Source organism: Salvelinus fontinalis, chromosome 37 (genome assembly GCF_029448725.1).
Source record: "Salvelinus fontinalis isolate EN_2023a chromosome 37, ASM2944872v1, whole genome shotgun sequence".
Lineage (NCBI taxonomy): Eukaryota > Metazoa > Chordata > Actinopteri > Salmoniformes > Salmonidae > Salvelinus > Salvelinus fontinalis.
The window spans coordinates 12,119,248-12,137,920 of record NC_074701.1 but is presented as its reverse complement, the minus strand read 5'-3'; the positions used below and the strand labels follow the sequence as shown (position 1 = coordinate 12,137,920).

Sequence of the window (18,673 nt, the reverse complement as noted above, 5' to 3'; positions counted from 1 at the left end):
AGGAGATCAAACAAGCCTCGAGGCTATCGCTTGCTATTATGCAAGCCTTTCCTCCAGTGCAGCGACTTCCAATTTGACAGCACGTTCACCATAGACACGGAAGGTGTATGCCACATTCATCTCCGTTCACTATAGGAACTTGAACCTACAAAAAAAACATGTGTCATAATAGTTGGCTAGCCCTGCTGCCTCCTCTGAGACAAATAGAGGGCAAACCGGGGACACATCTATATTTCAGCAGTCCTATATATGAGAGAGAGAGAGAGAGAGAGAGAGAGAGAGAGAGAGAGAGAGAGAGAGAGAGAGATAGAGAGAGAGAGAGAGAGAGAGAGAAGAAAAAAAATCCACATGAGTATTTGATTTGTTAAAAATGCATGCTGTTTGTAAGGCTAAAGACAGGAGCTCCAGACAGACCTCTGAGCTCTGACACTGCAAAGGGAAACGACTGGTTGAAACCACTGGATAGTAGTGGGAGCAGTAAGCTATGTGCAGACTTTGATAAAGACATCAGGTGATATGTTCTTTTGAGCAGTGGTGATTTGCACAGACACCTCTCTGGGTCCATGGGATTCAGCTAAAAAGGTGGCTTCCCGAGCTGTGATTTACAGAGGTATTTATTGCTCACTCCCATGGTGACATATTTCAAAGTGACCATCAAAAGAAAATTAGACTGATTTCAAAGATAATAATTGAAAAATAATTATCTTTGAAATCAGTCTAATTTCCTTCACGTAAGCTTTGAGTGTTAATCATTGTGTTATCGGATCGCATGAGTTTGTGTGTGTGTGTCTTTGTCGTGTGGTGGTGCTACTGTGATCACCTTCCGTAGCAGAGCAGGGCGACAGCAGGAGCGTTGGCCTGTCCTGGACTCCAGTTGATACATTTTTAATTGAGCAAAATAGTCAGGCAGTTTCAGAACCCTCTTAGGAATACATACACTTATATTAATACTGTTCCATCGAAATACGGTATGAGAAGAAGGTAAAGATGCCCTGGCGGCTGAAAGAACCTCTTCAGGTCAGTGTTTAGGCTTTTAGGTGGACTATGATTTCCTGATTTTGGTTGTGACATGGCTGCATAACGCTACTGACTCCATGACAAACGTGACATTGTTGCACACCCGTTAATGTCAACAAGTCGGTAGGTACAGGGTGACGAGGGTAATCAGTTTCATAGCGATGGCTGTGAACTCCTCTGGTTCCATTGACAGTCTGCAGACGCACTTCAGCAGCCTGACCACTGACCCCCTTGGTTGCTGTTTAATCCTTGAGCTCAGTCATATTTTCTAAATGTATGTTTTTTTTAGTTTGTGAGTTGCCTTTAAGCCTCTGAAATCAAATTTGAGGTTAATAAAAAAAATGTACAGAGAACATTTCCCATAGTATACTCTCACCACCATGTCTTGTCAAATAATGAGGGAAGTGTGCTTCATGTTTGTAGAACAGCAGATCCCATTTGGTCATCAGAGCTGATACTGTTAGTCAGAGTTGAGTTAGTTTGAATGTCTCCCAGGTTTTAAGAAATCGAAAATCCCAAATCACAAGAGAGGGACCCTCTTGGATTTGAGGGTTATCAGTTGAAAGTGAAAAGAAAATATGTTTTATTTATTCCATATCTCCACACCATACTTACAGGGGAACTCAAGACTCCTTACTTGCTCTTTACCCCTTTTGCACAAATTGCAAGCAGGCTTACGTTTAAATTTCTTATCAGCCCAAACATGATTTAATGAGTGCTTAAACTTAAATTGGAGTCCTGGCTAAATATTAATTAATGTTTTAGAGATTAAACACATGTGGGAGGTGTTGTCCAAAATAAATCCTTATCGTGCTAACATTCGGATGTAGGATGTCTCATTCCTATCCAATGCAGGCACCTAATAAAATAGTATTTGCAGTTGCAGCTCCATCATAAAGTCTCATTATTGGGAATAGCTCTGGCCCTGAACCAGTCTTATCTACATTACATGTTTGTTGGAGAGCATCCCAGTGTTAATACTGTTAAATACGGGTTAAATAGGGTAAGCCTTCTCTCAACAAACGTAGGACTAGTTCAGGGCTAGGGCAGGGCTATTCTCAAGAGTTTCAAGTGTCATTAGTCGTACGGGATATGCTTGGTATACATCACCCAACGAAATGCTTACTTGGAGGTTCCTTGTCGACAATGCAACTACAATAAGCATAGTAAAAAACAAGAATATGTACATAAAGTAAATGGCTCAGTAGAATAGAATAAGCATGTGACTTTATGATGAGACTTTGCAACTGCTAATACTAGTGCATTAGCTGTCTGCATTGAATAGGAATAGTCATCCCACTTCCCAAAGTTAGTGTGATAAGAATTTTCTGGGTAAAAACAAAACACGTATATCAATCAATCAAATGCATTTTATGACTCCCCTTTACATCAGCAGTGGTCACAAGTGCTTTACAAATCAACTCAAAACAAGGGATTTTGACTTTATTATCTTAACCCTTTACATTTGTGGGAATGGGCTAAATTAAAATGTTTCTTACAGAAGAAATATGAAAAGCATTAACTTAAGCATCGTAGCAATTGAAAGGGAACAGTTTGGAGATTATGGGAAAAGGATTAGATCAAAGTTGAGGACACAACAGTCCACCTGACACAAGACTGAATCCAAACATTACACTGTTGATTTTATGTGCATTTTACATTTACTGTACTTTTCGCCGCATTTGCTGATAACGAAATCTGAAAATTCTCTGGATACATTCAGTAACATGTAATTATATTCCTGGAAATTGTGGGGTAGGTGCAACATGAGAGGATGTGGTGAGGAACTGGTGGAACCGGTGTCTCCAAGTCCCCACACACCTATCCAAGTGTGCACAGTTCCTAAGTCATTTCAATACACTTTTATGACTCAAAAAAGAGTCTTCAACTATAAGGTTATTTCTTGAGCTCTCCTAGCGGTGCTGGTGAGGAACTAGAGCAAGTACACTTTTGGGGGGGAACACAACCCTGCATCCCCGCCATCACACAATCACTGTTGTTGTTTACGCAAACAGAAAATAGCTCTGTAAATTGAGATCTGGATTAGGTGAGCATCATTTGAAAGCGTGTTCTATTGCCAATATGACTAGCTAAGTTATAAAATACGATTTGACAGTGTTAGGCTTCCACAGGGCAGTTTAGAGAAAGAGATTGTAATTTTGGTGCGCATAGGAAGAAGTCATGCGTGCATTCAGATGTGTGTTCCGCGGCAAATTTTCTTCAGAATAGACAAACGTATGCTCATTCTGTTCAGAACAACCCAGGGCACAATGCCACTTCATCTTGTAATTGTACATCAAACATAATGATCATAAACTTTGACACTGTATAAGTTATGAGATGAAGTGCATATTTGGACTTGCATGTATGACATCAAAGTGGTATTTATTATACTCCTCAACGTCTCATCTTTCAAAATACACAGAGTCCTCTTAATTTACAGGATTTCCCTCACTTAAGACAACAAAACAATTGCAAAAGTTGCGCAATTAGCGGGACGGATGAGGGCAACTTATTGTTGCGTGCGGTGCTCAAATTCAGAAAGGCTGACAGTCAAAATATATACAGCGCTGTGAAGCGCAGAGCCTAGACTCTGACGTCATTTAGAGCATGTTATTGTACAGACAGTGCGATTGCCAGTGCCCAAATCTGCTATTTTCAACCTGTATACGGTTTTGAGTGTAAAGGGTTATTACAAGATAAGCAATCTAGGTAAAAGTAGATTTTTTTTGTAGTGTGGCATTCTTTACTGTGATTGGTAAGTGCCCAAAAGTCCTTTGCTGTGATTGGTTGCTGAGAGATGAAGAGAGAAGCGCTACCAGGGGGGCTGGTACATTATAATGACTCAATCGCCATGGTGACAAAGAGGCCATCTCATCAACCCCTCACATAGCGATGGAATACCTTTCCTTCCTAAAAGATGGGCTCAAGAGCTGTGACCCCTTGTTCCTCGCTCCCACTCCCTCTCCCAATTCTGCCTCTCTCGCCCCCAACACACAGAGAGGACTCATAATGGAAAGCTCTCTCCTGCTATCCTGTTAACAAAGCGCAATCACTCCATAATGTCAAAAGGTGACCTTTGAATGTTTGAGGCTTGCACTCCCTTCCAGTGTAGTATCCTGGAGGGGCCGCAGAAGCTTCAAAAAAGTTTAGAGTGGTATCAGTCCAGATATTCTGCCTGTAGAGGAAAATCATCGGCCTTGGGTTGTACATGAGCACCCTGCTCAGTGATGTGTTTTGTAGGAGGCGGTGAATGACAGCAATATACTTCACCTTTCCAATGTTGGACGTTCATTTAGTGTTCGTATGATACTGATGGCAATCCACCATTTACAGTGACTTGAGAAAGTATTCAGCCCCCTTGGCATTTTCCCTATTTTTTTTTTTGCCTTACAACCTGGAATTAAAACAGCTTTTTGGGGGGTTTGTATCATTTGATTTACACAACATACCTATCACTTTGAAGATGCAAAATATTTTTTATTGTGAAACAAACAAGAATAAGACAAAAAAACAGAACTTGAGCGGGCATAACTATTCACCCCCCAAAGTCAATACTTTGTAGAGCCACCTTTTGCAGCAATTACAGCTGCAAGTCTCTTGGGGTATGTCTCTATAAGCTTGGCATATCTAGCCACTGGGATTTTTGCCCGTTCTTCAAGGCAAAACTGCTCCGGTTCCTTCAAGCTGGATGGGTTCTGCTCGTGTACAGCAATATTTAAGTCATACCACAGATTCTCCAGTGGATTGAGGTCTAGGCCATTCCAAGACATTCAAATGTTTCCCCTTAAACCACTCGAGGTTTGCTTTAGCAGTATGCTTAGGGTCATTGTCCTGCTGGAAGGTGAACCTCTGCCCCAGTCTCAAATCTCTGGAAGACTGAAACGGGTATCCCTCAAGAATTTCCCTGTATTTAGCGCCATAGAGGTGAAATAATTACAATTTAGCATTAACACTGGAGTGATAGATGTGCAGATGATGATGTGCAAGTAGAGATACTGGGGTGCAAAAGAGCAAGAAGATAAATAACAATATGCGGATGAGGTAGTTGGGTGTGCTATTTACAGATTGTGTCACGATCGTTATGAGACGAATGAGTGGACCAAGGCGCAGCGTGAAAGAAAGACATCTTCTTTTAATGAAGACAAACAAACACTTAATAAATGACCAAAACAACAAACGTGAAGCTAAAACGAACTACGTGCACACATGCAACATAGACAATTACCCACGAAAGCCTACTGTCTATGGCTGCCTTAAATATGGCTCCCAATCAGAGACAATGAATGACAGCTGTCTCTGATTGAGAACCATTCCGGCAACCATAGACTTGCCTAGACAACTATACTAAACCCAACCCCATACACTCAACAAAACCCCCTATACAATACAACCACCCAAGACGAGACAAAACATACAAAACATCCCCCCTGTCACACCCTGACCTAACCAAAATATTACAGAAACAAAGAATACTAAGGCCAGGGTGTGACAGATTGTCTGTGTACATGTACAGTGATCGGTAAGCTGCTCTGACAGCTGATGCTTAAAGAGAGGGAGATATAAGTTTCCAGCTTAAGTGATTTTGCAAATCATTCCAGTCATTGGCAGCAGAGAACTGGTAGGCGGCCAAAGGAAGTGTTGGCTTTGGGGATGACCAGTGAAATATACCTGCTGGAGCGCGTGCTACGGGTGGGTGTTGCTATGGTGACCAGTGAGCTGAAATAAGTTTGGGGCTTTACCTAGCAAAGACTTAGATGACCTGGAGCCAGTGGGTTTGGCGGCGAATATGTAGCGAGGGCCAGCCAACGAGAGCATACAGGTGGGTAGTATATGGGGCTTTGGTAACAAAATGTATGGCACTGTGATAGACTACATCCAGTTTGCTGAGTAGAGTGTTGGAGACTATTTTTTAAATAACATCGCCGAAGTCAAGGATTGGTAGGATAGCCAGTTTTACAATGGTATGTTTGTCAGCATGAGTGAATGAGACTTTATTGCGAAATAGGAAGCCGATTCTAAATTTAATTTTGGATTGGAGATGCTTAATGTGAGTCTGGAAGGAGAGTTTACAGTCTAACCAGACACCTAGGTATTTGTAGTTGTACACATATTCTAAGTCAGAACCGTCCAGAGTAGTGATGCTAGTCGGGGGGGCCGGTACAGACAGCAATCGGTTGAAGAGCAAGCATTTCGTATTACCTACATTTAAAAGCAGTTGGAGGCCACGGAAGGAGTGTTGTATGGCATTGAAGCTCATTTGGTTGCTGATTCAGTAGTCGCTACTATGTTAGGCGAGCTGGAGACACAGCGATTCAGACAGCTAGCGGGCCGGGGCTAGCAGATGGGCCTTCGGAAACATCACAACGTTAGAGCCTGTTGAAACCACCTCAGACAATTACGTCGGCAGACCAGTCGTGATGGATCGGCGGGGCTCCAAGTTGGCAGTAAAGGGTCAAGGCCAATTGGCAAAAGAGGTATTGTAGCCCAATAATTAGCTGGTGGACCTCTTCGGCTAGCCGGGAGATGGGCCTTATCTCGAGGCTCGCTCAATGCTAACTGGTGCTTGCTTTGGGACAGAGATGTTAGTCAGGAGTAGCTAGCTAGCTGCGATGATCAGGTGTAAAGGTTCAGAGCTTGCAGTAGGAATCCGGAAATGTGGTAGAGAAAAAGCAGTCCGATATTCTCTGGGTTAATATCGCGCTGTGAAGACTGGCAGGTATTGACCAAGCTGAGGCTGGTGAAGACTGCCAGCAGTGGTTAACTGACTACTAGCTTGTAACTAGTTAGCTGGCTAGCTTCTGATTGGGGTTCCAGGTCTAAAGTATGTTGAAATCAGTCTGCCATCAGCCCGGTACAGTTGAAACCGGGATTCATCCATCTACTTCTATAGCATGCCAGTGGCCATCGAAGGTGTGCATTTGCCTACCAAAGTCGGTTATGATGCCGAACGGCAGTCAGGTAAAGACCCTGGTGAGGACAATGATCTTCCCATAAAACGGTTTCTGACAGTTTGTACAGATATTCTTCGGTTGCGCAAACCCACAGTTTCATCAGCTGTCGGGGTGTCTGGTCTCAGACGATCCTGCAGGTGAAGAAGCCAGATGTGGCATTGTGTTGTGTGACAAAACTGCACATTTTAGAGTGGCCTTTTATTGTCCTAAGCATAAGGTGCACCTGTGTAATGATCATGCTGTTTAATCAGTTTCTTGATATGCCACACCTGTCAGGTGGATGGATTATCTAGGCAAAGGAGAAATGCTCACTAACAAGGATGTAAATACATTTTTGCACAAAAAGTGTAACCGGTGTGAAATGGCTATCTAAACTCAGCAAAAAAAGAAACGTCCTCTCACTGTCAACTGCATTTATTTAAAGCAAACTTAACATTGGTACATATTTGTATGAATATAACAACATTCAACAACTGAGACATAAACTGAACAAGTTCAACAAACATGTGACTAACAGAAATTGAATTATGTGTCCCTGAACAAAGGGTGGGTGAAAATCAAAAGTAACAGTCAGTATCTGGTCTGGCCACCAGCTGCATTAAGTACTGCAGTGCATCTCCTCCTCATGGAATGCACCAGATTTGCCAGTTCTTGCTGTGAGATGTTACCCCACTCTTCCACTAAGGCACCTGCAAGTTCCCAGACATTTCTGGGGGGAATGGCCCTAGCCCTCACCCTCCGATCCAACAGGTCCCAGACGTGCTGAATGGGATTGAGATCCAGGCTCTTCGCTGGCCATGGCAGAACACTGACATTCCCGTCTTGCAGGAAATCACACACAGAACGAACAGTATGGCTGGTGGCATTGTCATGCTGGAGGGTCAGGTCAGGATGAGCCTGCAGGAAGGGTACCACATGAGGGAGGAGGATGTCTTCCCTGTAACGCACAGCGTTGAGATTGCCTGCAATGACAACAAGCTCAGACCGATGATGCTGTGACACACTGCCCCAGACCTTGACGGACCCTCCACCTCCAAGTCGATCCCGCTCCAGAGTACAGGCCTCGGTGTAACGCTCATTCCTTGGACGATAAACGTGAATCCGACCTTCACCCCTGGTGAGACAAAACCATGACACGTCAGTGTAGAGCACTTCGTACGGAGTCCTGTCTGGTCCAGCGACGGTGGGTTTGTGCCCATAGGCGACGTTGTTGCGGTGATGTCTGGTGAGGACTTGCCTTTCAACAGGTCTTCAAGCCCCCTAATTTTACTTTTTTTTTTTGAAAGACAGAATTCTGAAAAAGGGACGTTTCTTTTTTTGCTGAGTTTATTTAGCGGTGCTCTATATTTGCTTTTCAATCTGTGACATCGCTCTGAGACCTTAAAGTAGTTGTTTTGTGGAGCAATATGTAACGATGCTTCGTGGGAGGCAGTTGTTTATGTGTTTAGATGGTCACTGGTTCAAGCCCAGGATGGAAGCGAAACTGTTACAGTTGATGTCGGAAGTTTACATACACTTAGGTTGGAGTTATTAAAACTTGTTTTTCAACCACTCCACAAATTTCTTGTTTACAAACTATAGTTTTGGCAAGTCGGTTAAGACATCTACTTTGTTCATGACACTTTGTCCAAGAATTGTTTACAGACAGATTATTTCACTTATAATTCACTGTATTACAATTCCAGTGGGTCAGAAGTTTACATACACTAAGTTGACTGTGCCTTTAAACAGCTTGGAAAATTACAGAAAATGTCACGGCTTCTGATAGGCTAATTGACATAATTGTAGTCAATTGGAGGTGTACATGTGGATGTATTTCAAGGCCTACCATCACACTCAGTGCCTCATTTTGCTTGACATCATGAGAAAATCAAAAGAAATCAGACAAGACCTCAGGGAAAAAAAATTATACCTCCACAAGTCTGGTTCATCCTTGGGAGCAATTTCCAAGCGCCTGAAGGTACCACATTCATCTGTACAAACAATAGTATGCAAGTATAAACACCATGGGACCACGCAGCTGTCATACTGCTCAGGAAGGAGATGTGTTCTGTCTCCTAGAGATGAACGTACTTTGGTCTGAAAAGTGCAAATAAATCCCAGAACAAAAGCATAGGACCTTGTAAAGATGCTGGAGGAAACACATACAAAAGTATCTATATCCACAGTAAAACAAGTCCTATATTGACATAACCTGAAAGGCCGCTCAGCAAGGAAGAAGCCACTGCTCCAAAACCGCCATAAAAAAGCCAGACTACGGTTTGCAACTGGGGACAAAGATTTTACTTTTTGGAGAAATGTCCTCTGTTCTGATGAAACTAAAATAGAATTGTTTGGCCATGATGACCATCGTTATGCTTGGAGGAAAAAGGGGTATGCTTGCAAGCCCGAAGAACACCATCCCAACCGTGAAGCATGGGGTGGCAGCATCATGTTGTAGGGGTGCTTTTCTGCAGGAGGGACTGGTGCACTTCACAAAATAGATGGCATCATGAGGTAGGAAAATGATGTGGATATATTGAAGCAACATCTCAAGACATCAGTCAGAAAGTTAAAGCTTGTTCGCAAATGGGTCTTCCAAATGGACAACGACCCCAAGCATACTTCCAAAGTTGTGGAAAAATGGCTTAGGGGCAACAAAGTCAAGGTATTGTAGTGGCCATCACAAAGTCCTGACCTCAATCCTGTCGAACATTTGTGGGAAGAACTGAAAAAGCCTGTGTGAGCAAGGAGGCCTACAAACCTGACTCAGTTACACCAGCTCTGTCAGGAGGAATGGGCCAAAATTCACCCAACTTATTGTTGGAAGCTTGTGGAAGACTACCCGAAACGTTTGACCCAAGTTAATCAATTTAAATGAAATGCCACCAAATCCTAATTGAGTGTATGTAAACTTCTGACGAACTGGGAATGTGATGAATGAAATAAAAGCTGAAATAAATCATTCTCTCTACTACTATTCTGACATTTCACATTCTTAAAATAAAGTAGTGATCCTAACTAAAACAAGTTTTTTCTAGGATTAAATGTCAGGAATTGTGAAAAACTGAGTTGAAATGTGTTTGGCTAAGGTGTTTGTAAACTTCTGACTTCAACTGTACATGTGCATGTGCGTGCAAACGTGTGTTTACATTGGTATACTGTCGTCACCATCATAACATTTTTATGCAAGGCACGTTTAAATATTTAATGAGATGTAAGTGGTTTTGATATGCTACGTAAGCATATTTTCAGCTTTTTGTTGGCGAAACAAAACACAACGCTGATGGGACACTATAGATATATAAAATGTCATTATGCAATGATACAAAGAATGTAAACGGTCTCATAACCTTATTGCTTATTGTAGTTGGTCCATGAGTCAGAATTTACATATCTCCAATGCTCTTGGCAAATTACACATATTTTGGGAGAGTACTTGCTTGATATAGATTTGTTACAGGCCCTGTTGTACAGCAATGTCTCCCTAACACACAAAGCCATAGCACCATATTGATAATGCATTGCATATTACTGCTGGTATGCAAAATGATTCTCGCTGACAATTTGTTATCTTGTCAGTGCTGGGGGCTGTCCAGACTATAGCTTTAATCACCTCTGCAGTCATAATCACTGAGGCAACGCCACCAGATATCCTCCCAAAGATGGCCCCAACCTCCCATTTTCAGGTTCTGCCCTCAAACCATTTCCCACCTCTTTTTTGTCGCCTTTTTCCAGAGACCTTTGATGTTATTTGTGTCCTGAGGCGAACCAAAAGTACAGAGCAAGATGGCTTTTTATTCACTGTTATATTTTGTTTTGTCTCGTTTCTCCTCCAAGTTTTTCAGCAACACAGCACATTTATGGCTGAGGGGATTGAGGCAGAGCCTCAGGGAGGTATCGCTATTGAAGTGTCTCTCTGCGCAAACCACTTGAAAGGCTCAGGTCTTAGTGGTGTGGATCAAATGTCATCTCCTCAAAAGTCGTTGAAATGGAATAAGACCGTTGCCCAAAAAATATTGTTTTTGCTTCAACGTTGCATTTCAACCAAAGGGATGAGTCACTTGTACGTTCTCGAAAACTATCTCTTCTCCGCTTTGAGTGAGCCATGCTTTGAGTGAGCCATTTCTGTAAGGACCCTGATGTGTGGCAGTAAGCCTGCGTCAACACAATCAATTTGACCTCTGTCTTCAAAAGTGTCTGTCTGTTGTTGAACGGTACAAAGGCAACTCTGCTGTTATATAGCTCTGCACTACGGCATCTACACTGTAATGGATTCACCAAGGCCACATCTTTGTTAGTGTTCCAATGCAATTCCAAGAAATTAGCTGAACCAGATAGACTATTGACAGGAACTGGGTTAATACCCAGTGCACAATATGCAACAAGACAAAGAGGGAGCTCGTGTGATGACACATGGATTCCTTCTGCTGTTTTAGAAGGTCATTTAACGTGATCAACCATGGTAAGCAACAATCTCTGCAATTCTCTCCATCCCCCACATGGTTCATAGAAACTGTAATAACCCACTGGGCACACACTTGTTGAATCAACATGGTTTCCAAATCCTTTCAATTAAATTACATTGAACCAACGTGGAATAGATGTTGAATTGACGTCTGTGCTCAGTGGAAAAGTACAACAGCCAACCACACGTATGCAAATGCGCCCAGTTGCACCCACACAAATAAACACAATGCAAATCATCACTTATACAAACACGTCAGAGGCTTACAGAAGTGTGTGCACACTGAGTTTTTCACAAGCAACACCCACACACCGGTATTCAAATGAACAGGTGCCAATTGCTTCTCTAGCCAGCCATGGGGGTTGGGTGTCCACTTGCGCAGAACACTTGTTTTATGAACTCTCCATGACACCAATGTGTGGCCTGGCAGCTGATTTAGGATAAATGCTCTTATAGCCCTTCAGTAGGGTGGCCCTGAGGGCAGATACAAGCTTCACCCGACACAACACAACGCAAAACGTTTTGTCACAAAATGGGCAGCTCCTTGTAGTATGCACTGACTCCGCCCAAGCCCACGTGCATGTGTACAACTATGCATGTTAAGTTTGTATCGGCCCTAAGGTGCAAAGTAGCTTTCAAAGCTGCATCCTGATCAGCTCAGAGGAAATATTGTGAATTTTTCACCACATCTGGGCTTCACGATTAAACCGAAACAGGGTCACAAAGTGGCAGTTATACATGTACATGTGTTTAAACGTTTTATAAGTGCCCAATTCTGATTTTTTTTGTATTTTGTCTTAAAGTAATGATGGATTGTCATTTCTCTTTGCTTATTTGAGCTATACTTCCCATATTATGGACTTGGTATTTTACCAAATAGGGCTATCTTCTGTATACCTACCTTGTCACAACACAACTGATTGGCTCAAACGCATTAAGAAAATAAATTCCACAAATGAACTTTTATCAAGGCACACCTGTTAATTGAAATGCATTCCAGGTGACTACCTCATTAAGCTGGTTGAGAGAATGCCAAGAGTGTGCAAAGCTGTCACCAAGGCAAAAGGTGGCTACATTGAAGAATCTAGAATCTAAAATCTATTTTGATTTGTTTAACACTTTTTTGGTTACTTCATGATTCCCTAAGTGTTATTTCATAGTTTTGATGTCTCCACTATTATTCTAGAATGTAGAATATAGTAAAAAAAATCAAGAAAAACCCTTGAATGAGTAGGTGTGTCCAAACTTTTGACTGGTACTGTATATAAACCAAATGCATGCTTTTCAACCGTTCACTGCCTGCACCCGCCCGCCCGACTAGCATCACCACCCTGGACGGTTCCGACCTAGAATATGTGGACATCTATAAATACCTAGGTGTCTGGCTAGACTGTAAACTCTCCTTCCAGACTCATATTAAACATATCCAATCCAAAATCAAATCAAGAATCGGCTTTCTATTTCGCAAACAAAGCCTCCTTCCTTCACCTCCTTCACCGCCAAACTTACCCTAGTAAAACTGACTATCCTACCGATCCTCGACTTCGGCGGTGTCATCTACAAAATAGCTTCCAATACTCTACTCAGCAAACTAGATGCAGTTTATCATAGTGCCACCCGTTTTGTTACTAAAACACCTTATACCACCCACCACTGCTACCTGTATGCTCTAGTCGGCTGGCCCTCGCTACATATTCGTCGCCAGATCCACTGGCTCCAGGTCATCTACAAGTCCATGCTAGGTAAAGCTCTGCCTTATCTCAGTTCACTGGTCTCGATAACAACACCCACCCGTAGCACGCGCTCCAGCAGGTACATCTCACTGATCATTCCAAAAGCCAACACCTCATTTGGCCGCCTTTCTTTCCAGTTCTCTGCTGCCTGTGACTGGAACGAATTGCAAAAATCGCTGAAGTTGGAGACTTTTATTTCCCTCACCAACTATAAACATCTGCTATCTGAGCAGCTAACCGATCGCTGCAGCTGTACATAGTCCATCTGTAAACAGCCCACCCAATTTACCTACCTCACCCCCTTACTGTTTTTATTTATTTACTTTTCTGCTCTTTTGCACACCAGTATCTCTACTTGCACATGATCATCTGATGATTTATCACTCCAGTGTTAATCTGCTAAACTGTAATTATTTGCTCCTATGGCCTATTTATTGCCTACCTCCTCATGCCTTTTGCACACAATGTATATAGACTCATTTTTTCCCCTACTGTGTTATTGACTTGTTTATTGTTTACTCCATGTGTAACTCTGTGTTGTTGTCTGTTCACACTGCTATGCTTTATTTTGGCCAGGTCGCAGTTGTAAATGAGAACTTGTTCTCAACTAGCCTACCCGGTTAAATAAAGGTTAAATTTAAAAAAAATTAAATATACATGGGGTCCTAAAATTCGAAATAAAATAGCTAAATGATCCTTGGTATGACCATCATAAAACATTTCCAAAGGTGAGGTTTTAATGCATACTTTAAACCGAACTGAATGTAAATTTGTTTTAATAATAATCAACAACAGAACAATTCTTAAAGTCACATTTGTTGATAGTACCCCATGTTACTGTCCCCACTACAACAAATAAATACTTAAATACATGGAATTTTGTCCTGGAAACATTTAACTGAAATAATTCCAATGAAAAATCGTTATTTTCTCTGTCACATTATTATGGTGGAGTTGGCTGTCTCATGATGAGGTATAATTTTCCCACTCTGTACGCACCAGGCTATAATCACAGACTCTTATCTCTCCCCACAATATATCACTAAGATGTAAAGCTCTCCGCTGATATGCTTTGTGATTTGTAACTCATTCATCTGGGGGAGTTCCTATTGCGGTAAGCGATGGGCCATGGATGACAGAGTAGGAACAATGGGGATATCAATTAGAGCAGAAGGACTCGCCCACCTGTCTCCCTCTATACTCCAAACTCTCCATACACTCCAACACATGGGCGGGTTAACAGTTGAGTGCTGCTCTGCCACCTCCATCCCAACGAGAGATCTTCAAATGATCCAAATCGAAAAGAGGAAAGACTGGCTTCACACCCCATTTATCCCAATGCAAACATAAATCATTGGAATTAACTCACATTGCCAGCCAGGAAGCTCCAGACTGTGGTTCTACAACTCTCTGCATCCTCCCACTTTCCTTCCCTGTAAGTGCTTTAATTCAGGGAATTATTCTCTTTCTTCATAATTGCTAGTGTTCTCATTTTTAGAAACCCATTTTCTCGGCTGGTCTGTACATTTTTGCTCTAAAAACGTTGTGATTGCTACATGTGGCTGCCAATCATTGGTGGAACAATGGGGGTCAAACATGGTGGAGATGTTTGTGTAAAATTTTAACCCATAAGAGTCTAATCCCTGTCTAAGCCGGGGGGTTCCACTAAGCTAGATGGAATTGTTTTAAGAAGGTCATACAAAGGATCATTTAGCTATTTGTTTGAAAATTAAGGAAGTGGAAGGGTTTGTCCTATATCTGAGAGATATAAGAAAGATCAGGAAACACACATATATATTTACCTTGCTCAAAAAAATAAAGGGAACACTTAAACAACACAATGTAACTCCAAGTCAATCACACTTCTGTGAAATCAAACTGTCCACTTAGGAAGCAACACTGATTGACAATAAACTTCGCATGCTGTTGTGCAAATGGAATAGACAAAAGGTGGAAATTATAGGCAATTAGCAAGACACCCCCAATAAAGGAGTGGTTCTGCAGGTGGTGACCACAGACCACTTCTCAGTTCCTATGCTTCCTGGCTGATTCCTGGCTGGTGCTTTCCCTCTAGTGGTAGCATGAGACGGAGTCTACCACCCACACAAGTGGCTCAGGTAGTGCAGCTCATCCAGGATGGCACATCAATGCGAGCTGTGGCAAGAAGGTTTGCTGTGTCTGTCAGCGTAGTGTCCAGAGCATGGAGGCGCTACCAGGAGACAGGCCAGTACATCAGGAGACGTGGAGGAGGCCGTAGGAGGGCAACAACCCAGCAGCAGGACCGCTACCTCCGCCTTTGTGCAAGGAGGATTAGGAGGAGCACTGCCAGAGCCCTGCAAAATGAACTCCAGCAGGCCACAAATGTGCATGTGTCTGCTCAAACGGTCAGAAACAGACTCCATGAGGGTGGTATGAGGGCCCGACGTCCACAGGTGGGGGTTGTGCTTACAGCCCAACACCGTGCAGGACGTTTGGCATATGCCAGAGAACACCAAGATTGGCAAATTCGCCACTGGTGCCCTGTGCTCTTCACAGATGAAAGCAGGTTCACACTGAGCACATGAGCACATGTGACAGACGTGACAGAGTCTGGAGACGCGGCGGAGAACCTTCTGCTGCCTGCAACATCCTCCAGCATGACCGGTGTGGCGGTGGGTCAGTCATGGTGTGGGGTGGCATTACTTTGTGGGGCCGCACAGCCCTCCATGTGCTCGCCAGAGGTAGCCTGACTGCCATTAGGTACCGAGATGAGATCCTCAGACCCCTTGTGAGACCATATGCTGACACATGCACATTTGTGGCCTGCTGGAGGTCATTTTGCAGGGCTCTGGCAGTGCTCCTCCTTGCACAAAGGCGGAGGTAGCGGTCCTGCTGCTGGGTTGTTGCCCTCCTACGGCCTCCTCCACGTCTCCTGATGTACTGGCCTGTCTCCTGGTAGCGCCTCCATGCTCTGGACACTACGCTGACAGACACAGCAAACCTTCTTGCCACAGCTCGCATTGATGTGCCATCCTGGATGAGCTGCACTACCTGAGCCACTGAGCCACCTGGAGCCCACTGTAGCTCTCTGGTAACATACAATATCTGCCCCGTTGTCTTAAAGGACCCATTAAAGGACTATGCCAGTTCTGGATTTACTAGATTTACACATCTAGTTTTTCTGGATCTATGTCAAGTAATGCAAGGGGAAAAAATGCAGCCAATTTGGGAGTGGGTGTGGATGACCACACACCATAGCAGTCATCTTGCCATGTGGTAGAACTGGTGCGGACCAGGGGAATCCGACTGTTTAATTAAAACAATGCATCGCGAAGGCCCAAGGTGGGTGATGACGCGATGTGATTTCTGCCCAGTGCTCTGAATGTCAAAGTGAAGAAGTGAAGAAATTTCAAAATAAAGAATGAGTAGGTGTCCAGATTTTTGACTGGTACTGTGTGTGTGTCTGTATATATTTTTTAATACATTTAAAATTACTCTAATGTGAATGCTTTTAACATTTTACAGACAAAGTGTAAACCAAATAAGATGACTGCTATGGTGTGTGGTCATCCACACCCACTCCCAAATTGGCTGCATTTTGGAGAGGTGGAGAGGGCCAAGAGCTTCAAGTTCCTCTGTCCACATCACTGAGGACTTAACATGGTCCTCTCACACCAGAACTGTCGTGAAGAAGGCACGGCAATGCCCCTTCTCCCTCAGGAGGCTAAAACTATTTGACATGACCCCTTAGATCCTCAGGAACTTTTACAGCTGCACCATTGAGAGCATCCTGACTGGTTGTAACACCGTCTGGTATGGCAACTGCAAGGCACCCGACCACAAGACACTACAGATAATGATGAATACGGCCCAGTACATGACTGGGGTCAAGCTCCGTGCCGTCCAGTACCTCTGTACCAGGCGGTGTTATAGGAAGGCCCAAACAATTGTCAGACTCCAGCCACCCAAGCCATAGATTGTTCTCTCTGCTACCACATGGCAAGCTGTACCAGTGCACAAAGTCGGGAACCAACAGGACCCTGAACAGTTTCTACATCCAAGCCATAAGATTGCTCAACAAGACAGCTAAATAGCTCATCAAATGGCTATCCAGTCTACCTTCATTGACACTTTTTTTGCACTAAGACCAAGAAGGCAGAATCACTTTCCTTAAATGCATCAATAATGGAAAGAAAATTGCCTTTATTAATGTGTACGCTCCGTTATTCTCTGAATATCATATTTTCTGTGAAAGATAACAACCTGGCTTTACGTATTTTACTGGTTTATGACTCAAAGACACCACCCCCTGTTAGAGGGAAATAAAGCAGCCCAAGAGTTAACACACAGAAACGTTATTCACACAGAGGAGAAAATTAATATCGGGATGGAAATGGGGATGTACATGGGGATGCTTCTCAAAGGTACAGAGAAAGGAATAATGAATATTCACATACAGGCTACAAATCAAATACAATTTTATGGTCGCATTCACATGTTTAGCAGATGTTATTGTGGGTGTAGCAAAATGTTCATGTTCTTAGCTCCAACAGTGCAGTAATATCTAACAATACACAACAATACATACAAATCTAAAAGTAAAAGAAAAATATAAATATTAGGACTAGCAATGTCGGAGTCCGGAGTATAAATATGTGGTGTGATGTATAGACAATATGGACAGTATGTGGATAGAATACACTACATAGTATATCTGAAGAATACATGGATAGAATAGCATATGTACAGAATATTGACTAGAATACAGTATACATATGCTGTCACGCCCTGACCATAGAGAGCCTTTTTATTCTCTATTTTGGTTAGGTCGGGGTGTGACTAGGGTGGGTAATCTAGGTTGTTTATTTCTATGTTGGCCGGGTATGGTTCCCAATCAGAGGCAGCTGTTTATCGTTGTCTCTGATTGGGGATCATATTTAGGCAGCCATTTCCCCAATGTGTTTTGTGGGATCTTGTTTATGTGTAGTTGCCTGTGAGCACTTCATTGACATCACGTTTCGTTTGTTCTTTATTGTTTTGTGCGTTTCACTTCAATAAATATGTGGAACCCATATCACGCTGCGCTTTGGTCCGAATGTTCTTACGACGATCGTGACAGAAGATACCACCACAACAGGACCAAGCAGCGTGCCCTGGAGGAGAAGGTATCCTGGACTTGGAAGGAGATCTTGGATGGGAAGGGATCCTGGACTTGGGAGGAAATCATGGCAGGACAGGATATCCTTCTTTGGCGGCAGACGCAAGGAGAGAAGGGAGGACAGCGACGATGCCGGGGGACGCGGCCACAAAGAAAGCCCAAAAAACAGCCCAATCTTTTTTTGGGGGGGAGGGGGCTGAGGAGTGAACCAGAGCCAGTCTGGGAGAAGAGGGAGAAATTGGAGGAGAGTGAACGGAGAGAGTCAGAGACCGTCAGTGAGTTGATGGAGAAATTGGAGGAGAGAGACATGAGAGAGTTGTTGTGTTGGTGTATGATGCACGACATTCGACCTAAGGAGCGTGTTATCAGTTTGATGCCACCTGAG

At 43.1% G+C, this 18,673-nt stretch overlaps 1 long non-coding RNA gene across 1 annotated transcript in view; it reads left to right on the top strand.

The window, feature by feature from the left end:
• The window catches only part of LOC129836155 (uncharacterized), a 209,314-nt gene that overhangs the window by 472 nt on the left and 190,169 nt on the right, over positions 1-18,673 (top strand). The window lies entirely within an intron of this gene.